Here is a 22,605-nt window from a genome sequence, read left to right as displayed (position 1 = left end):
CAAACCTGGAACGTCAGCAACGTCGTGGAGGAAGGCAATAGCCATGCCTTTGGCCAGGTGCTGATATTCGTTGGCAAAGTTAGTCAGGAGGACGTGGGTGCGGCCGTCACGTAGTTGCACGAGACCTCTTGCAACGGCAAGTCACCGCTTAAGCAGCAGTGGACTATGACTGTCCGCTAGGCCCTCGTTGTCGTGAAAGAGGTGATTCCGCACGAGCACCAGAACACTGCACCGCGGCGGCACCGTGACGTCGTTCTCGACAATGCGTAGGGCGTTGCTGTAGGGATCGCGGGAGTCAAAGCGCGCCACGGCCTGTTTGGTCGAGAACGTGACACGTACCTCCTGAAAGTCAATCACAGCGCCGTTCGACTGCAGGAAGTGGATCCCCAGAATCAAGTCTCTGGAACACTCGGGGAGTACGACAAATTCACCAACGTACGTGAAACCACTAATCCCAACTCTAGCCGTGCACTTGCCCACGGGGGAAATTAGGTGGCCACCAGCGGTGAGGATGGGGGTCCCCGTCCACAGTGTCAGAACTTTCTTGAGTTCTCCAGCAATGTCACGGCTCATAACAGAATAATCAGCACCGGTATCGAGCAACGCGGTAATCTGAGTACCATCAATTGTCACACGCAAATCGGATGCAGCGTATCTGATACTGTCGCTGCCTCTCACTGTCGAGGTATCGTCGGCTCGAGGGTCGCACGATGGAGGGTCTTGACACGTCCCGACGTCAGCGGCCTTGCCTCCAGGGGTCGCTGGTGTTAGTTTTCCCGACGCGGACTCGGCGAGACGGCCTGCAGAGCTACTCTGGCGGCCAGGGCTGGAAGAGCGATAACGGAGAGACGAAGGCGAACGGGATTCGCACCTTCCAGAGTAGATAGGGTTCTGGCGTGCCCAGAGGTGCTTCGCAATCTCATGCGGTCGTTCGCCGTTCTGAGGGCAAGGTGCGTCGGCATGGAAACCGCGAAGGCCCACTTGGCGGTACGGACATGCACGGTATAGGTGACCGGGCTCCCCACAGTGGTAGCAAAGAGGCCTGCGGTCCGGTGTACGCCACAAATCGGACTTGCGAGGGCGTGGCCCAGCTGTAGCAGATGCGGTTGCGGAATATGCGGCGATGTTACTCACGGGGGTCGTCGGGGCCATACCGTAGCCAGGCACGCTTGCGTGACATGTGCCGATGTTGCTCACGCCAGGCGTTGGGGTAATGGGACCGTAGCCTGTCGTGCGACGTACAGCGGATGCGTACGTGGGTCTTTCATCGAACCGGGACGGCTCTTCGGGGACAGGAGGTGCCTGCGCAGCCTGTCGCACCTCGTCCCTGACGACTTCATTCAGCGCTGCCAGCGGCGCAGGTGCAACCTGGGGCAGATGGATCCGTTGAAGTTTCTCCAGGACAACTGAGCGAATCAGTTCGCGCAAGGTGTCTGCACTGCCGCCGAGACACGACGAAAAGCCTTCGGGCGCCATGCAGTTGGTGTCCCGATTGTACTGGCGGGCCCGTTGTTGCAGCGTCGTCTCCATCGTAGTCGCCTCGGTTAGAAATTCCGCCACCGTGCGGGGTGGGCTGCGCACGAGGCCCGCGAACAGCTCCTGCTTAACCCCACGCATGAGATGGCGCAGCTTCTTCTCCTCTGTCATGTTGGGGTCGGCGCGCTTGAAAAGACGGGCCACATCTTCTGTGTACATGCGCGCGCTTTCGTTCGTGCGCTGATTTCGAGAGTGCAGCGCAGCTTCAGCCTTCTCCCGGCGGTCAGCGTTGGGGAACGTAGCCAGGAGACTCCGGCAGAACGTCTCCCAGGTGGGAAGGGTAGCCTCGTGGTTTTCAAACCACGTCCGAGCAGATTCTTCCAGGGCAAAGTAGACGTTATTGAGTTTGCGCTCGTCGCACCAGCCGTTGTAGCGTGCGACCCGCTCGAAGGTCTCCAGTCCTCAGCGTCTTCGAACCCGTCACCGTGAAAAGATGGCGGTGTTCGCGGTGGGTGGCAAAGGATCGGCGCCAAGGGCCTGGTGTCAGCGGCCATGGAAGTTGGACTCGACGGTAGAGGGCTGCATCGGCGGCGGGGTCCTGGTGTCAGTGGCCATGTCAGTTGGGCTCGGCGGTCGAGGCTGCGTCGTCCTTGTTGGCGGGGGAAGGGGCCCAAATTCAGGCGACTCTCCGCGGAGACGGCGGCAGGGTCGCTGGTGAACCGGTGTGAGGTCCGTAGTGACGCTGTACGGATTGTGCAGGTCGGGAAGCGTACCGAGCACTGCTCCACCAAACTGTAGAGTGCAACGCCAAAAAGTACACCAGCGCAGAGACGAAAAACCTGCGGCGGTCCCTCAGTGGTTCGAGCGCGCGCGCGAGTGCCAACTAACTTCTTCCTCTTCTAGTGCATGCACTACTTCTGTTTTTTCGAATGCATGTATCAATATGCGACAATAATTGCCTCAACGTTGGCACGCACGTACCAACCTGACACAAAGGCTGCTAACGAATGGTTTATTTCACAGCCGTGTGATTAAATATAAGTTCAAAGCTAATGCATGTCGAGATGTGCTTCTATAGATCAAGGAAGTAACTAAGGAAGAAAATACTAAAAATAAAACATCAAAAGGCACACGGACAATATGACAACACTATGTCGTTTTCAAATGTCCAATAGTGCACTGACTGATGCAACGAAGGTTGGAGATAGAGTGTTGAGGAACTGCCGTCAGCTGATATTTTGTGCTTGATTTAGCGAGTCGAAGATTTTACAGTTCAAAATCCAAAAGTGCCTATGTTGCCTATGTTAGGCTGAATGTCAACTACGTAAATATTAACTGGCTGGTCTTTTACCGAACATCAAAGGCCAGGAAGGGTTCCATCCTTCAGAATTTTACTTTCGGATTGAGAGCGTTCCGTATATACTCTCTGACAGTGCATGCGCGACTGAATAGGTTTAGGTTTATGGGGTTTAACGTCCCAAAGCGACTAAGGCTATGAGAGACGCCGTAGTGGAGGGCTCCGGAAATTTCGACCACCTGGGGTTCTTTAACGTGAACTGACATCGCACAGTACACGGGCCTCTAGAATTTCTCCTCCAAAGAAATTCTAGCCGCCGCGGCCGGGGTCGAACCCGCGTCTTTTGGGTCAGCAGCCGAGCACCATAGCCACTGAGCCACCGCGGCGGCGCGACTGAATACTGTCATCAGTAAAGCTTATTCGAAATTTAATTAGTGAAGGGCCCTGGAGTAACCGCACTTATTCGAGATGACTCAGCTGTCATTAGTAGTTTCCCTGGAACCAGTTACGGTTTGTCATCTCTATGCACACGTATTTCTCCAGGCAGCACTCATATCAGATTGAATATGATTTCACGCTTTCGATTCGCGTTAACTATTCTTTTGCTTTCGTTTATGCCCCTTTGTGGTCTGCCGGCGATGTTTGCAATCGTTACATGCAAAGGAAAACTCGTGCTGGGTACTGTCTCTTGACAATTTACATGGAGTAAAAGAGTGTGGAACAATACTACCTGGTTTGCAATGAAGTTTCGTTGGTAAGAGCACTAAAGCTGGTCAAGAATTGTTTGAGCACGCTGCCAAGTCATGTATGCTCCTTTTATTTCACTAAAGATTTTTAGTGCGCCTATGTTAGCCGGAATCGGAGCCATTCGAAAGCCTAATATAGAAAGAAGGCGTGTGACTACCAAGGAGAGACATGAAATGCTCACAAAAACAGTGCCTATATAAGCCCCGTTAAGAAACACTTGGACATCTTTTTTCAATGCACTGGTATGGTTTTATCGTGCTCTACAATCACTGAACTCTCACTTCTGTACAGAAAAGCGCACCATCAAAAAACTAACAAGAATCTTGGTTGATTGTGGCTTGAAAATGTATGCTTCTCTTGCCTCAGGGATTTATGGAATAGATATGAAATTGCACAACCAGCGCAGTAGGCTAGCATTAGTGTGCATATACGTAACTACGGCGATGACGTAGTTGGGCTGATGATTCCGACTACGATGGCAACGATATGTCAAAGCCAATGTCATCTAGTCTGGCGAGTATCTGCCAAGGTACTCTGCCTCAAAATGATTCGATAACCCAGAAATCTTTCAATTTGCTGTCACTTGCGCACAGGAAGTGTAAGCTTGCCCTCAAATGGCTTTCATTTCTCGATAGCGATTCGCGAAACTCCATCATGTGTATCCCCGTCGCCGAGCCCGGTGGTCCTCGAAAAAACTCACGTGGAGAACGGGCCGTTACCCACAAAGTTGACTTGTTGCCTAAATGGACACTCAGATCGGCCTCTTGTGAGACGCATAAGATGTGTTGGCAGGTATTGTATGCTTGAGCCTAATAAACAGCCACTACTTTCGAACTTCCATACTACTGGCTGCTTGAAATGTTTCTAAAATAAGCGAAAAATTAGTATCGCTGGCGTAGAAGGTCGATGCATACGCTCAAGGGTAACGAATTAAAGCCTAATGTCGACAGGAGCATTGGAAGTTTTACAGGATTTTAAAGACAAAGCAGAATACAAAGGAATCACCAAAGCACCGAAAGGATGGATTGAAGCAATCATTGTGTCTCAATTTACCGGAGAGACAATTTCCTTGCTGACTTCTTTCCAAACGAAGAAAACTTATGGGGCAGGAATCTGTCCCCTTTTGCTTTTAGGTATAGCTATTCAGGTTAGATAACGACTCTGTACATCTATAAAGAATTTTCCGCTTGTTCATTTCTTCCGTGCTTTCAGCCTCACCGGAATTTCGCCTAGAACAATAAATAGAAACATTTATTTCAGCAGTTGGTGAGCACAGTGTTTGCCTTTCTGTGGACACCAGCTTTGCCATGCAATTCTACTCGAATGAATGAGAAACCCAAAAAACAAACTTACAAATTAATGTGCACATCTGCACGAAGCAGCGCGTACGACTGAGGGCGATTTCTGTGAAGCTCCTGGCATGTGTTTCATGTTTGCGGGGCTAAACCTGTATTAACATGTAGGCAGTGTCATGAGATCCAAACTGGCCACGCATCATTTTAACATAACATTAAAATATTATCTACGCCGGCGTACTGATGCAGAAAGAACTGTGAGCCAACTGTCGTATCAAGTAAACAAGACGTCGGAGCGTGTCTTTCGTTCGGCCAGTTGATTTGCCAAGCAATTTCCCAACATTTATCATCATCAGCATAAATAACACATGATGCTCGAACAAATACCAGGTGCATTAGAAATGGTACATATGCGCAATGTCTAGCTTGTCTGGGCGGCGATGAGATTTTTGTAATTGTGAGGACTTTATAGCAGGCTCAAGACGCGCCCACAGTCAAGAGAAGCCCCGGTGATCTGACATTCCAGGCGTCAATTTATGTCCACACGAAAATAACCCTTCCACACTTCAGGGGGACGCACTCAGCAAGTAACGATAGCAGTGAGGATAGCGTTCTTTCTCTCTTCCTGTCTGGCGTCCTCGTTTTCCTGCGCTATCTTTTATAAGCAGAACCAACGCGTCCAACGTTACGCCATTCAAAGCAAATAGGAATCATCCCTTACCCTTTTTTTTTTGTCTTGGTCCTGGTACACTTGGTCCCATGAGAGCTCTCAGGTACTAAGAAGTTTACGCGAAACTACACACCGCGGCGGAAAGAGCACATAAAGTGGAAGGGTGCACTACGCTGACAAAAGCGGCTTCCACACATCGTCTGGATTCCCTAATGCTATGATTAAACACAGTGATAGAGTGTTAGCCCGAGTTCAGGAATCTGAAGAGGACCCAAAAATTCAGGTTCTATTTATCCGTACTTTTTCACATCCATAATGAGATCTTCCAATGAAGTGTTTTCAGTGGGTCGTTTTTGATCTGCACACCCTCTACGTCGTCGCCGCCGGCCGGCGGTGTTGACATTAATTTGAAAACTTCGACTCCGTTTTCCCCGTTTGTGCCTGTTGACTGTCGACCTCACCTGCCATCTTCAGTCCCATCTTTTCCCCACTTGCGCTCTTTACCGACAGCCTGCAATTTTTTATGACTTTACTGCCGTCTTGCTATGCCTAAATATCTGTCCTTCCGCTTTCTCTTTTTTTTTTGCTCTTTTGCTCAGGCATTTCGCTTAAATCTTTGCACTTCTGAACCGAACATCGTTAAGAAAGAACTGACATCACTCATGAACAGCTCCTCTTTTTGAACCCGTTCACCGCTAAGAGACAGAGGAAAGCAAGGGTTTGGAATTGACAGCTTGGAATGTAACACAGGGCGACTTTTATGCAACAGCAAAAAGAAAGACGCTGCACCACCGCGTCCCGTGTGTTATATTGCTAGCTGTCATGAACTACCCACTAGTCCCACCAGCCACGCACACAAGTTACTCTGGAATTGCCCTCTTAAAATTAATATACCAGGATGTGCTCGAAAATATTGCTCGCACGTCGTATTAGCTAATGAAGCATGACAGGCTACATTTAGGGGACACTCCGCAGGCTCGCTAAAGTCTCGCTAACTTTGCATATTGCTCAGAGGTAAGTAAAGACACAGAAAGGAAATGCGGCTATGAGGGAGAAAATTCAAGTTGACAGCGTTTTGTTGGTACCGAAACCTTATATAGAGTACGAAAACTTTTGCAATGAAATTAAGCCGATCATCGTTTCTCTAAAATGGGTCAGTGAAAATCTGCGCTGTGCCCTGCGGAACCAGTTCAAAACAAGTGATTCAAAGTGAAATAAAAATCTCCTGAAATTTTTACAGTCTCTAGGTAATTTAAAGGCATAAGCTGCGCAGTTTATTTTATTACTGCTTGAGGCTCGAAACCTTCAGCAGCTGATTTCATGATCGCGAGATGTGGTCGCCGTATACGTTCTATGAAAATCGCAAAATGGCACAGTTGATGGGAATATTCGCTCTCAATTGACAGCAGAAATAACACTGACAACATCGTCACAAGACTGTAGTAGTACTTGAGCGAAAAAACATTGTGGTGGCCCACAAGAAGCCAATGAAAAATTGACACCATTCGCGCTGATATGGCTTTATTGAGACAGCAAGGTCTTATTTGGATGAGAAAAAGGGAGATGTACCCCTTCTGACAGGGCCACTAAACCCGATGCACAGCTCAGAGCATGTAGTACCAGAAACAAGAGCATCATAGATCTGCTACCAGGCTTTAAACGTGTAAGGGTGCCTCCGTGGTGTCTTGTCCTAGATGGAGAAGTCACAATCCAGTGGAAATCATCAGAGTTGACACTGAGGTCTTCGCACGCTTTGGTAATCAACGAAGGCTGGTGCGGGGCCGTGGAATCGCAAAGAATTCTCAATCGAGATACTCATTTTCGTGACCTGATTCCCTTTGCTCAGCATGCTTTCAATTGCCACAGGGGCCCATATTCCCGAATGCGCGCCTACAATTATCAAGCATTAATTGATTATAGACAACAATTTGTTCGCTGGGCGTTTTCTGCTTTGTAGTGATACGCGAGTCATATTATACAATGATGACCTCGTGGTATTCGCCTGCCGCCGGTAAATAATTTACAATTCAGTTTCTTCTTCCACCTGTTTGCATTTAAACAGCCGAGCGATGGCTATGCCGTCAGACGTAGCATAGGCCACATGACGAATAAAAAGCCGCAGTATACTCCATGAGTCGTTTTGTTTCACTACAACCCCAAAACCAGCTTGCCTCAAGGGCAGGAATAACTAGGAATAAAGAAGCAGCGATTACATTGAGTTACTTTAGGTCTCCTGTGACCTATGCAGATGTTTGATGTTATAGGCATGGTTCCATTATTGAAACTAAAAGCGAAACACGAAAAAGAAGAAATTAAATTTTAAATTATTCGGTAGTGATAGGCGAATACCACGTGGTAATCATGTGTGGTAATGTCTTCCGCACCATCACAAAACAAGTAGACATGCAACCGAAATTTAATGTCCGTACCCCTTTAACCTGTTTGCACGGTTGAGTGCAGCGTAGACGCCTCTCTCGCAGTTATCCCTGTTGTCTTCCGTCAACGCCCGGCCTCTCTGTCCGAGGAAACTTCCCAACTTCATCACACCGCCTTCTTCTCTGCAACTTTCGGTTATATGTTTCCCATTACAAGATATCTCCGCTCTCATTCCACGAGAGAAGCAGCTTCATATCTTCGCAATACGAATCTTTCCCTTGTCCGTTTTCTTATGTGAATCCCATGTAAGTTAACAAGGGTTCATAAACATTATTTCACAAGTCCTTGCCAGCTTAAAATAAATAAAACAGTGCTTCCACGACTACTTTGTTGCGTGAACCCAAAATCTAAATTCTTGAAAGTAGCCGTTACGGATCCTGCCCGCATAAGTCAGCCTGAGTAATAATAAGCAGAAACCACAGGAATTCCACCACTAAATAGTATGCAGGGACATATTGCAAGTATATGCCAGAGGTCGGTGTGAAACGGGCAGTATTTAAAAGGCCGACATGACTGCCGATTAAGAGGCCGTTAACACTCCTTACTAGACTAGGAGAATTACTATCAGAGGGGAAAGATTCAATGCAATAACAATACTGACAGGAAATATCGCAGGTTAAAAACCGCAAAATTGTCTACGCGACACGTTCCATAAACGATTCCACTGGAAGCTTGTCGCCATAAGGAAATGACTGTCCGCGCAGTAATCAGTCGTTTTTTCATCACGCTAGTGTCATCATTTACCGGCGGTGTGGGAAGAGCGCAATAATTTTTCCTTTTTTGGCCAACCATAAACAACCGTTCGTGGTACAGCGTCGCTGATTGTTCATGCGAATTTTCAAATTTTAATTCGAAGCGTTTAGCGCGGTTTTCCAGAGCAAGTGGTGCAAGGTACAGGTGCCGTCAGAAGTAAATGGGAGGCAGTATTAACGAAAAAATTTAATCATTGCTCCCCCAATTCATGCATCCTTGAATACATAAGTGCAGCCGAATTGTGATTGTGCGAATTGCACTGAGCACCAACTAACATGGACCATTATGCTTCAGATGTAAAGAAATTAAACTGTTTTGACAAAGTTTCCTTCCAGTTACTTTTGACGGCGAGCGTACGTTTCAAATTTCTGCTGCATAGAAAGGGCAGAGCCACTTCGTGTCCAGTTGGAGCATGCCTTTTTAGATACAAGAAATAAAAAGATGAATGTGACGAAGCTCGAAAGCTTTCCTAGGAAATGTTCTTTAGGCCTCTGACTTCTTTCTTCTTTGATGCCGTGGAATGCTACATTAAAGGGCAATATCTCTGAGTGTTTGTTGGGGAAACAACTTCGGATTACACAAATAATTATTGGACATAATTGTGCCAGGTAGATGAGTAAGGCTGCAAATCAGCGAGTGTGCAAGTCGACGCCGTGCGGGCATACCTAATATTTTAGAGCCATTCATGATTGTGTGCAAAAGGGGGTTTGAAATATAGAGAGAAATTTTCATATTTTTCTGGATAGTAAAAGTGAATGTGCGTCTAAAAGGGATAATGGTCATGCCGCTGTAAAATGTACTAGCCGCGCACATAGTGATATACAAAGAGATACTAAAAAAGCACTGAAACATGCTCACCGTTCACGAATCATGATGACAGTTGTTATGACAGAGGTGAAGTAATCCGCTGGAACTTCTCCAAGAGTTCTCCCGAGAAGTATTCAAAAACCGGCCGTAGTATCACCGCAAGAGCATAGGTGTCACATCGACCACAGGATTCCAGAAGTCCATTTCTTGCATATACAGAAGAGGCTCTTGGAAATGATCTTGCGTCATTTTGTGTGTCACTCAGCCCTTCTTCGGAATGGTTAAAAGTTTCTGTAGAGGAACACACAAGGACTGCAGCTCGGGCAGTACGGCAGTTGTGCAACCACTTTGATTGGATTTAAGTAATTCAGGCGTTACGACGGCGGGACGCGTTGTCATTCCGTTCGTCTTTCGCGCCACTTAGTTGTTGCGCGTACACGCGCGCCGAAGCAGCAAAAACAGTCACGCCGATCTGTCGGGAATCAAAGCTGTCAGCGGCGAACGCGGTCGGTTTCAGGGCGCCACAAAAGACCGCGTGGCGCGAATAGCCCGCGCTTCCGCGCCGCGGATCGAAGAGGCGGCGGTCGGCCTCGGGCTGTCCGACCGAGTGTTGCTCGAGTCGCGACGAAAGACTCGGCCAGACGGGCTGGGAGGAGTCAGCCCAGGCCGGGACGACAGAGAACGAGCGGGGCCGCCTACGCGCATGCGCCGGATCTTTCCTCATATGGGACAAAACTGCGCCTCAATGAACGGCGGCCCTCTGTGCTATTGGCGCTCCGCCACGTGGTGAAGGAAGATTGAAATGAGCGCGCTGGCGTGGCGCCATCTGTTGGTGAGCTTGTGAGCTACTGGTGGCGAATCGTCAATCGGCCACGTTGCTGCCGAGCCGATCGGCGTGGTTAGGGCGGAATACGAACGCTGACTATCAACTGAAAATTTATTATCCCAAACGACATTTATTCGTAATCCCGCCAAGAGGCACACAAAAACCTCCTTATTCTATCTTAATCTTCCGGCAACGACTTCGAAGGGCAAATTCACAGTTAATCAATGACAACGCCGGTTAAGCAACACACTCGGAAACTCCGTTATCAATGTGATACGCCCCTACTAATTCTCTTGCCGTCTAACCTTTGTGTTTGAAAATTACAGAAGTCTGTTGAGGCAAAGAGGTGCATGCATGTTCACGTTGTCTGCAATGCAGAGCTAAATTTGATCCACCTGCTTTTTCCAACGAATTGACGGGGCAGACGGTAAGAGAATTATAGAGGCCTATAACATTCATAAGGGGGTTTCCGCGTGTGTCCCTAAACCGCCATTGTCATTGATTAACCGTGAATTTGCCCTTCTTGAGAAGTCGTTGCCGGAAGATTAAGATAGGATAAGGAGGTTTTTGCGCGTCTTTTGGCGGGATTATGTATAAATGTCGTTTGTGATCATAAATTTTCATTTTAAAGTCAGCGTTCGTGTTGCTGTGTGGGTAAACGTCGTCGTCTTTTTCGCGCAGTTAAAAAATGGATAATAATCAACACGCCCAGCTTTCTGTTCTTAGGGCGCAGTTTAGTGGACAACTCATTGTAGAATTAGAAACTTTCAATGGGGACTGTAAGGTCGTCGCTTGCACCCGCTTGTACGCGTTTCTTTTGCTTGTGTTTTTTTTATACAGTTACGCCCCGAGCCGCTTCGCCGGGATGCCGGGCGTCCCGGGCGGGGAGGAAACTTTTGCCTTTTGTATGCTGTTTCGAGTTCTGTTTCGTACAGCGGTACCCCCGAGCCGTGTCGGCGGGGTGCCGCGGGCCTTCGGGGGCGGACCTTTTGTTTGTCTCTTGTTTGTCGTGCGGAGCGGGCCCCCTGGACGGACCGCGCGTTCATCACCCGCATTTGAGATGTTTGTTTCCGCGGGTGAACTCGCACTTTGCGTGGAGTGAGCATTGAGTGTGCAACTGGTTTAGTTGGGTCTCGTTCTAGCACCGACATGTAAGGCGTCGTGTGTCCCCGTAGACGGCGCCGCTTCGCGCATGTGCGGGGCTCCGGACGCCTTCGACAGACCACACCTCGCACATCTGTTAGGTGCCTGGGTTTGCGTTGTTTTTCTTTGCCGTATGTCGCAGCCACTGGTCGTAAATTTGCGCTTCTCCGCGGGGACGGACCAAGAGCCAGACGCGCTGGCGCCCAGCCCCGTCCGCTGTACATGGATTCCCCGAAACCGGGGGAAAGCGTCCTCGGTAATATGAGAGCGCTGAACGAAGACATGGTTTTTGTGGAAGCCCAGCCACGGCCGCGAGCTCTGAGCGGGCGGCAGTTGAGGTCGGAGCTGGGTAGGAGACGGACTTCCTCCCGCATGCTCGCTTAGGACGACGGATTGTCTTAAGTCCAGGGGCGGCCCAGCTCGGTTATTCTTTTCAATGCTGCTGTCATCATTATAACTGTACTGTACCTTTTTATTGCAATCAAGTGTTAATTAAATAAGTGTTCTCAGTTAATCCGGCGGAATCGAGAGGTTCATTGGGCGAAGCAGGGAAACGGGACCTACTAAGAAGAAAGAAGAAACTACAAGCAACAACGAGTGAAGAAGGAAAGAACAAGAGTGAACAAAACAAACCGAAGAACAACATCATAATTGTTTTACTGGCGCAGCCTGCGACAGGATCGCCGTTTCCTGTCAGACTTCGGCGAACATCAGGCCTTTCGAGGACGAAGACGATCGGGCCGACGGACCGTGCCTGAGAAACGTCTCCGCCGGAAAGAGGACAGCAGCTGAAGAATTATCACAGCATAGTGGCCAATGGACCGAGCCAGCTGTGCTTGCCGTGCCGACGGACCGGCATATGGACTGCTGAACTACTAGCGACGCAGCAACAAGAGGCGTCCAGCACTGCGGCCAACGGACCGAGCCAGCGGTACTGAGCGCTTCAAGATTCAAGGGAAAAACAGATCAGCGCTGAGTGACTGACGACGCAGCAGCCGTCGACTCCCAGCGCAGCGGTCGACGGACGGAACAACCGGCTCTGAGTGTGTGTCGACGGACCGACACATTAGCGCTGACGGACTAGCGTGACAGCAGCCGCTGAGTTCCGGCTCGACGGACAACGGATTGAGCCAGCGGTGCCATTAAACCACAAGAGGCACATCGGCCGCTGACGGACTAGCGGTGTGCTTTCGCGTTCGCGGTGCCTCACATCGAGAGCGACAGCGGAAAGCAGCGAGAGCTACGGGCGGCAAGGGACGGAGACTGTGCCTAAACTCGACCGGAGGGAGAGACGCAAGATCAACAGACGCGGGTGTTTCGGGGACGACAGGGCATGCAATTCCTGTAGGAAGGTGAGTGGTCCTTCTGCTGGTCCTCGGAACCCACTGACGCGGAGTTGAGGCGTTAAGGCCAGCCACAGTCTTTTGTATGATCCTACGTAGCGGCGCAGTGGTGGCAAAAATGAATACGGATGAAAGTGGGAGTAACGCCACGGACTCTAGCATAGATCAACTGACGGGGACAGAAAGTGTGATGGGAGTAGCGAAGGGGGCAGGTAATTCATCAGATTCAGATGTGGCCATGCGGCGGCTGGAGATGGAGATGGAATTGGAGTTGAGGAAAACTACGCTGCTTATCGAGCGAGAGAGAACCCGGCAGTTGGAGCTGCAAACCGGTTCAGCACAGGGCTCGCAAGCGGGCGGGCGGCAAACGCGCGAAGAGACGCTTGCATATTTTGCTAAGCGTCTAAAGAGTTTGCTGACCCAGATTCCAAAAGATCCAGAAGTGCCGGTATGGCTTGAGGGGATCGAGGGCATTTTTCGCTCCTATAAGGTGCCGGACGAGGTTAAAAGCCATTTACTTTTGCCTCTTGTAAGTGGGCGGATCCCACACCTATTCTCCAAGCTCTCTACCGAAGAGCTCGACAGCTACGATCAGGTCAAAAAGACAATTTTGTCCGAGCTCCGTCTGTCCCCAGGTGACTACCTCAGGCAGTTCCGCAACGCCGTGCCGGCGCCACACGAGACCTGGCAACACTTCGCGTCGAGAATTGAGAGCTACTATGCTTTTTACATGTCGGCACGGGGAATCAAAACGATCGAGGACCTCACTGCGCTGAATGTGGCAGACCAAATGAAGCAGACGCTAAGCACCGAGGCCTACAAATATGTCAAGAGAGAGGAAGGAGACAGCTGGGTTAAGCCTCACGAAGTAGCGAAGCTAGTGGAGGCGTTCGAGGACTGTGAGGGAAAAGGATCGGGAAAGAGGCAAACATTCGCTGCCGAAAGCCCCTCCGGGGTCCACAAACCATCGTGTCCGCAAAATTCCGCCCCAGCTTCCCGAGAAAAGTCGCCTGCTTCGAAACCCTTGGCATGCTTCATTTGCAACGGCCCACATTTTGCGCGGTCATGTCCTATCAACCAGGGAGCTGGCAGTACGCAGCAGAAAAGCGTGAACAGGGTAGCGCAGGCTGATTATAACGTTGCTGGCACCTGTAGCGGCGGAGCTACGGATATTGCCGAGCAGAGAGCTAAGGTTGATGTTCAGTCCGGTGCGGAGACACCCAGGACAGAAGAACTAAATTCGCCAAAGTACGTTGACTTGAAATGCGGCGACGTGGTCGTGAGAGCGCTAATCGACACGGGCGCCGAAATCACAGTGATAAAAGAGGGCGCTATACCTAGCAACCTGACGGAGGATGTTGGCAACATCACACTTGTTGCCGCGTTTGGTGCTAAAGTAGTAGCAAAACTAGCTCGGGTACCACTTGTCTTAACAGCAGGTGACAGTCGGCAGGTGAGAGGAGCTGCACAGCTGCTATGTGCCGTAACGAAGGAGCTGGCGTCGAAAGACGCAGACTGCTTGCTCTCCAAAGGGGCTTGGCACCTGCTTGAACGGACACGAAGCAGCGCTTGCAGAATGCCCGACAATAGAAGCAAGGTGGCGAACACCTTAGATGCAGGCAGCTGGCAGGTCGAAGAGTCTCCGTCGTCGGAGAACATCGAGACAGATCTGAGTACAGATGAGGTACGCGTAGCGGTAAACGAGACGCTCGCCGAGGAAACGAGACCGCCACAGAATCGGGTATCCTGCGAGGCGCAGCGATTGGACCAAAGCCTGGCAGATGCTTTGCCTGTGGTGACTGGAACCAAAAACAAGAGCCGCCATCGCCACCTGTGGTTTCCGAGGGCTGGTATAGGGACCACTTCAGTGGTTGTTGTCATGTAAGATGCATCTGCACGGTGCCATGGTATATGCCTTGCATGTGGCGACTACCTTTTTGTATCACGTAACACGGCACCGCATAGTTTTTTTTGAAACAGTTGCATTCTGAGCATTGGGGTAGTGCTGACGACGACCTTTAATTATGTTACATATCGTGTGCAACAACGAGTGAGGTTGTTGCAACGATCTTAGAAGGGGCGTGTAAGGTCGTCGCTTGCACCCGCTTGTACGCGTTTCTTTTGCTTGTGTTTTTTTTATACAGTTACGCCCCGAGCCGCTTCGCCGGGATGCCGGGCGTCCCGGGCGGGGAGGAAACTTTTGCCTTTTGTATGCTGTTTCGAGTTCTGTTTCGTACAGCGGTACCCCCGAGCCGTGTCGGCGGGGTGCCGCGGGCCTTCGGGGGCGGACCTTTTGTTTGTCTCTTGTTTGTCGTGCGGAGCGGGCCCCCTGGACGGACCGCGCGTTCATCACCCGCATTTGAGATGTTTGTTTCCGCGGGTGAACTCGCACTTTGCGTGGAGTGAGCATTGAGTGTGCAACTGGTTTAGTTGGGTCTCGTTCTAGCACCGACATGTAAGGCGTCGTGTGTCCCCGTAGACGGCGCCGCTTCGCGCATGTGCGGGGCTCCGGACGCCTTCGACAGACCACACCTCGCACATCTGTTAGGTGCCTGGGTTTGCGTTGTTTTTCTTTGCCGTATGTCGCAGCCACTGGTCGTAAATTTGCGCTTCTCCGCGGGGACGGACCAAGAGCCAGACGCGCTGGCGCCCAGCCCCGTCCGCTGTACATGGATTCCCCGAAACCGGGGGAAAGCGTCCTCGGTAATATGAGAGCGCTGAACGAAGACATGGTTTTTGTGGAAGCCCAGCCACGGCCGCGAGCTCTGAGCGGGCGGCAGTTGAGGTCGGAGCTGGGTAGGAGACGGACTTCCTCCCGCATGCTCGCTTAGGACGACGGATTGTCTTAAGTCCAGGGGCGGCCCAGCTCGGTTATTCTTTTCAATGCTGCTGTCATCATTATAACTGTACTGTACCTTTTTATTGCAATCAAGTGTTAATTAAATAAGTGTTCTCAGTTAATCCGGCGGAATCGAGAGGTTCATTGGGCGAAGCAGGGAAACGGGACCTACTAAGAAGAAAGAAGAAACTACAAGCAACAACGAGTGAAGAAGGAAAGAACAAGAGTGAACAAAACAAACCGAAGAACAACATCATAATTGTTTTACTGGGACCATCACGTTGAGTGTTGGCAACGGTAGTGTACCAGACTAGAAACAGAAATCTGTCGGTGCTGGATCACTGCGGCGGAAATGGTCACGAATGTAATATAGGGCACAGATACGTTGAAGAGCTGCCTGGTTTTGAGTTCACTTCGGAGGCTTCTAATTCAGATTTTGATCATTATTCCTTCAGAGGAGTAACTTAAAAGAAACGCTCCTCTGTCAGTGGAGGAGACGTGTCGTCGACGCTATGTCGCCGCATACGAAACGCCTATCTCTCGTCTCGGTTGAAATGACTGCATAGTACTAGCGGGCACCTCAGAACTGCAGTAGCCTGTTTGTAACTACTGGGGATGATGTTACCCTGCAGCAGAATGGACACAACTGGAGGAAAATAATACTACCAAAATATTCACTGCGCGAGTAGAGAACCGTAAAGAGCAAAATCCGGAAAAATGAGTATGTCATTTTTCAAAAGGCGCTGCTCACGCTTTTTGAGGTGGTTGTCGTCAAACTAGTTTATACGGAAATAAACATCAGCAGGAAGACGATGTCTTTGTTGCCTGCGCGAGCTCTTCAGACAAATTGAAGGAGGCATTGAGGTCAACTCCATCCAATTATTGTTATTCTATGTCTTTTTACGGACAGCAAAATAATTTACTGTTGAGAACATTGCTTTTCAAGCCTCTCGGTACATTGTAGTGGCGCCTACAGCGAAAAGGACTCTGCTTTAAGGTGAATGGCTCAGTAGTTTAGCATCTGGGTCTCGCGTCCAAAAAATTGGCTGACGAACACAGGATACTTTTAAAGCGGCCCGTGACGACGACACAAGATTTAATTTTCTGACGTTTCCAGGCTAATAAAGCTCCGTTATCACCGAATAAAGTGTCTTTGTTGTTAGAGAAAATCTATTATATTACCCGCCCTGAACGTTGTCAACAGTGTTCCTTTAGAGGTGTTCTGCTATACCGCAAAAATAACCCTCCAAATTTCTAGGAGGGTAGCGTCGCAACCTTTTTAAAGCTTGAAGTTTTGGTGGTAACGAAAGCAAATGGAGCATAGCAGTAGGATGGAGTACCAATATAATACTTGTGAACTGGAAGTTAAAAGCAGAATGAAATAATTTGACGATCCAGCATTATATATCTTAGAAGATAGCAAGAAATCATCTGGGAATCTGAAACAACGAGAATGAGGCTAATGTTGAAAAAAAAGGTTCGAAGTAAATAAGGTTGCTGCTTAACGGGACACGGAAGGCTGATTGAAATTGGCTGGTGTCGAGAAATTACTCCGGTATAATAATAAAACGCTATTTTCATCAACTATGGAGTCTTCATTAGCTATAAAAGGTCAGAAAAATAAACGCAGGTGTGTCCACCACCAGCAGTTTTTTTTTTCCGAGCGAAGTACGATGTGTCCACAGATTTCTTCGCGGATTCCAGAGTCTAGGTTACACCATCATTTATTTCGGAATAGTAATCACGGAGTCCTTTCCAGTGCTGACGTCATAAGTTTGAATAAAGCACACAAAAAACTTTCAATCAATTTATCTGCACGAAATTAGCGTTTTTCCTATCTGGCAAACTATAACATAGCCAGAGTTAGCAATAAATCCATTTTAACTGGGAAGAAAAATTTAATGGAGCAGTCCTCAGCTTCCTTTCAAATTTGCTGGACAAGATGAAAAAGGAAGCCGCTCCAACTTTAAAGGAACATAAGGAAAACTGAACCATCTCATCAATTCAAAAATGTGAAGCTCTAAACTTTTTGATGCTAGACCTCGATGTTTCGGGACAAATGCTAGAGCCGAAATGCTGTTGCTAAAAGCGACCTTTGTGTTGTTTCTAAACAAGAGACAGAAATACGGAATTATGTCCAGTGCAATGATTTCCAGCTGCCAGTCTCGGAGGCGATCGCAGAAATCCAATATGCTCTGGGGTTTCCATAGATACGGACGGACCGGGTTCTGTCAATGTTCAGAACATAAATACGAGTAAAATGAGTTCAGAGAACGGATGCTGGACACCTACTATAGTCTCAGTATGGAGAGAAGGAAATTGTCTTCGTGCTTTCCAAAACATGTCAGGATTTGATAAATAGGTGACAGTTCTCATAGCCCCGATGTTCCTAGTATTCTGCTCATTATTGGTGTACCGCACTGTGCTACCAGGAGCTCCGTTCGGAGGAAACATCCCACGAAAACGAGGGGAGGAACACGAAAGGAATGCTTTCGCGATTTATTGTTGCCCATGCATCATTCTTGTCTGAGAAGAGAAAATATCCACTATTTTGTTGCTTATTATATTCAGGCACAGCTATGAACGAAGGGTTTCCCGTATTTGCGAAACGTATAAAAAGTTAACGTAAAAGAGCGAAACAGAGTGCTTCTGTTTCGCTCTTTTACGAGTAGAGCGAAACAGAGTAGTTTAAAATGTTTACTTCGGGGATATTTTTGGTCTGCTTTAAGGTGTGCTGGAAACTTACTTTTCCCAGATGATAAATATGCGTTTCGTGTGGATTTGCAAGCGTCTACGCTACCTAGGTCAAATCAGAGCAGCTCTCGAAAAAAAGTAACCAATTAGGAGTTCTACGTAACGCGCTCCAAATCCTGGAAGAAATCGCTGAGGAATTAACTGCTGCATTTATACTTGAGAAAAAGTTGTAGTTGCTTCTTAGGATAAAAAACAGCGCAAACGGGGACGAAGCAGAGAGAGGGACACGACGCGTCGTGTCCCTCTCTCTGTTTCGTCCCCGTTTGCGCTGTTTTTTATCCTAAGATCATGCACCAACCAGCCCAAATTTCCACCCTTTTGTAGTTGCTTTTTGGTCTGTGGGAATTTCTTGAACTCTATGAAAGCTGGAAAATTTTACTCCGTGAGTTGATTGAAGGTGTATGAAGGGCACAAATCTGAATGTGTGTTTGCAGATGACTGCAAATTTTCTGCTTTATTAGATGTATTTACATTAAAAATGTTTTCTGTTTGGTCGGTATTACTTTCTGCATGTGTTTTTTTCTGGTGATTATGTGTAATCAGGCCGATAGAAAACAATTTTGCTACGCTTCTATTCTTTAACGTGAAATCCGAGTCTTCTGGTATGTTTTGCGAAACTGCGAAAGAGCAAAATATTACCTATTTTTCCTTGTCAGGGGTTTCACTCTGCCGCCCATACGACATATCTCCGCCAGCACGCGAACTATGATGAGGAGCGGCTGTAGGCAATATTAGAAACCACTTCACAGAGAGTTTCAGCTCCGCCGATATATTCAGAGCACTAATAGCTGTCTTGAGTAGGTTTTTATATGTGCATTGGTGTGCAAAACAGAGACGCAACGTACATATCACAATTGCTACGCATGCCGAGTTACTCTGAGAAGAAAACAGCCAAGGCCTCCGCAAAGACATCAAGCGACGCAGGCTCATCCACATCGCGATATTCCACAAGTCAATGGGAAATATAAAGGCTGCAGCGTTCGAAGCTTGTAGGCGGTGAGACTCCGTGAAGTACGCACGCGTCACTCCGCCATATTGCATCTCGTTCACTGGCAGATGTCTTGGTCACTGTAAAGGAAAGTTTAGCGACGATCCGAATTAAACTTCATGTCTCATAGGAGGCGTCTGGAAAACTAAATTTCAAGCATACGAAACCTCAGCAAACATCAGTCTAGTGCACTCAGACGGAAGGAGAAGTGATTCCAGAAAAAGTCATTTGTCTGAAAGCAAAGCCATTAGAACCCATGTGAGAACTGTCACGAGCCATATGAATAATGAACCGCATCTCGGCGGAGGGCAGGGGCAGCCCTAGCACAGTGTCGGAATATCTGCTGTTATCCAGCCATTAGTCAACATATGATGGTCATGGGACCTGTGTTCTCCCCAACGCTTGATCATTAGCGCGCCAGGGGCTTCACCAAACTTTCGTGTTTTCTGTTATTTTTATTTTCTGGAGGCGGGTAGAAACGTGCGGGGGAGACGTGTTAATATGACGTGGCTGAAACCGGCGAGGAATTTGTTTGACCACAAACTAATGACTACTCTCCGGCTCTTATGAACACGCAGAGGCATCTCAGTTGCAATACGATCGCCGCATTTTGCGTTGCGCATAGTTATTTTGAGACATTGATTGTGTACAAAGCTTTCATGTGGGAATAAAAAGGGCAGATAAATTTTGTGACGAAATGCTTCGAACAGATCGAGTAAGGTGACTCTGACTTATAAAATATTAGAAGAAAGGAGCGGACAAAATTGCAAATGTGATATGCAGTGTTTAAAGTGATAGCCTTATTCCTGGCATATTTTCTTTTGTGTTGCGAATTGCAGCGTTACTGGTCTTTTCCCTTCTCTTTGTAATGCCATGTGGTTTGATTAGCTTTCAACTACTGTGAAAATTGAACTAATGAGTTTGTTCAGTTTTAATTAATCTGATCACCCTTCTGTCTTTGATGTGTGACCCGGGGTGAGGCCTCGTCAGGAAGAGTGCCAGCAGCTTCTTCCTTTTGTCTCATCTCGTGGGCATGTACTGTGCATACAAGTTCATGTCTGCATAAATGATTGATTGATTGATTGATTGATTGATTGATTGATTGATTGATTTATTGATTGATTGATTGATTGATTGATTGATTGACTTAGAGCTTGCAAGGGAGTCGACTTTCACCAGCGGCCCATCTGCTGCCGTGAATCCTGGCGTTATTATAGTTCCGGTTCTTTCGGCAGCTGCTGATGGCGCACAACAGAGAGAATTAGAGCGGTGCCCTTTGCTGCTGAATCGACAGTTCAATTTGCGAGATTTTAGTCGAAACTTGAGCTATCAGTTTTAACGGGTGACAGTTTTAACACGTGTCTGGTCAGATCATTAAATAAGTGCTTTAAATGTCTCATTCACGACAGGGTACCCTCGGGGAAAAAGGAAGGTAGTAGTGATTTTTATTTTGGCGACCTCCAAATGTGCACCAGGTTATTTTGAGATGGGTTGAAATGAAACCTTAGCGGACGTATTTCGTTGCTTATCACACCCTAGAGAGTGTACGTAGGGAGATAAACTTGAGTTAATAAAATAAAGGCTGAATAAGCGGTCTCTGGGTGCACACCTGAGCAGCAACAAAAGGGAAAGGATCCAATGAAAAGAACCTTAACGAGACGAAGACGTCCAAATAAATACCGCGCGCCGTCGAGGACAGTCGCACAGTGTAGGGGGGGGGGGGGGGGGGCAAAGGGGTGGGTTCGAAAGAAAAGTCGAGATTTGGTGACTGTTTGGACCTATAATGTTAGTTCCCAGCGTATGACCGGCAGTGCATTTGAAGTGCAAAGTTGTGATTCTTTTTATATGGGCTGATTTTCTTTCTTCCACTACGTCTGTGTAAATGTGCTGCGATCAAGGATGTATTGAAATGAAACAAAAATAAAGCATACACGGAACAATGCACTCTATAGTGGCATCAAATTTTTGCTGAAAAGCAAGAAACATTGATTAAAAAAAAATGCCGAATAGACACCTGACAAAGGGGATGATCAGTGCCACCTTATTCCCTTTGTACTTTCGCAACTGTTGCATTTGCTTTCAATTCTACAGCCACGCATGAGATGACGGCGATTGTTTCTGATTGGGAGGGTAAATTCGAATGCTTTATAGTTCTAGAAATGTGTTTACCTTCACTTGAATATCTTTTCACGCAGCGCACTTACGGGAAGCGGCCCGATTGCGCTTGTTCTCAGGTCAACACACTGCACGTTTGAGGCTCTCGCCTCCCGCATACGTCTAGCGTTCAGAGCATGAAGCATGTCCTCGGCTACATTCATGGCCCTCCGCAAGCACGAGTGACTTGCCACATCACCTTTGGAGGCTTAATCTACCACTGCTCAGGCTCGCAAAATCCGCGCCATGCAGTCGTATCAGCATGCTACCCTGAGGGGCATTTCAAGGCATTGGTAATAGCACGAGCTGTACACGTGGTCGGGGACGCCGGATGTCGACAGTGAAAGCGCCTTTCCAGCTGCTTCGCTGCCCGGCTGGACCCAGCTTCCGAGTATTTAAAGGCAGAGCAAACACGTCACCATTCACCCGCATCGGTTATCATGAGCAACTTTCGTGCTGGTGGTTTTTCCGAGGAACAAACGCGTGCGTTGTGCACCTGCCGCTTGGATCTCCTCGCCTCATTCTGGATTACAGTCTACCCGCGCCCAGGTTAGCCGGTTGGATGCCATTAACCAAGCCTGGAAGCCATCCTAATCAGGACTGCACGAGCGTTTAATGAGTATTTCATTCACTTACAGGTTTTTCTCTCCTCCAGGTTTTTCTCTCCGCCCTACCCTTTACTATTAAATACCAGTATATGAAACCTTCTTTGTTCACCTTCCTGCATATCCGCCATTTCACAGTCTCGCCTCCTTGAACCTCACAGTGAAGCCTGACTCCTGAATACATGACCCCTTCTTCAGACTTGTGCTCCGTGCTTATTTTGTTGTGTCTTGCAAAACTGCCAGGTGTACGCAAATAGACGAACATGAACTTCTGAACGCTTTTTATCTTCTAATTCTTGTTAAGAGATATGTGATGAAAAAATGTCATGTTTTGCTGCCATTCTTTTTATTTGAGGTTGTCGTACGGCCTGGATCTGAACTATTAAAATGAATGCACGGTTTCTTGCAAATGCGATGCGGTCGCAACGTAACACTAGGGGCCTCGTGAGTAAAACATATCGTCTGCTTTAAG

The 22,605-nt window shown here is 48.2% G+C and overlaps 1 protein-coding gene across 2 annotated transcripts in view; it reads right to left on the bottom strand.

The window, feature by feature from the left end:
• Nucleotides 1-10,139, bottom strand: part of LOC149334240 (uncharacterized) — a 100,041-nt gene extending 89,902 nt beyond the window's left edge. For both annotated transcript variants that reach the window (XM_089555093.1, XM_089555092.1), the window contains exon 1: nucleotides 9,533-10,139. The gene's annotated coding sequence lies outside the window, so the exon portion shown is untranslated. The remainder of the gene's footprint in view (nucleotides 1-9,532) is intronic.
• Nucleotides 10,140-22,605: the final 12,466 nt, after the last annotated feature.

The sequence above is a fragment of the Amblyomma mixtum genome, chromosome 8 (genome assembly GCF_055824585.1).
Source record: "Amblyomma mixtum isolate Tamu chromosome 8, ASM5582458v1, whole genome shotgun sequence".
NCBI classification, from domain to species: Eukaryota; Metazoa; Arthropoda; class Arachnida; order Ixodida; family Ixodidae; genus Amblyomma; species Amblyomma mixtum.
This window is presented reverse-complemented; position numbering and strand designations above follow the sequence as displayed.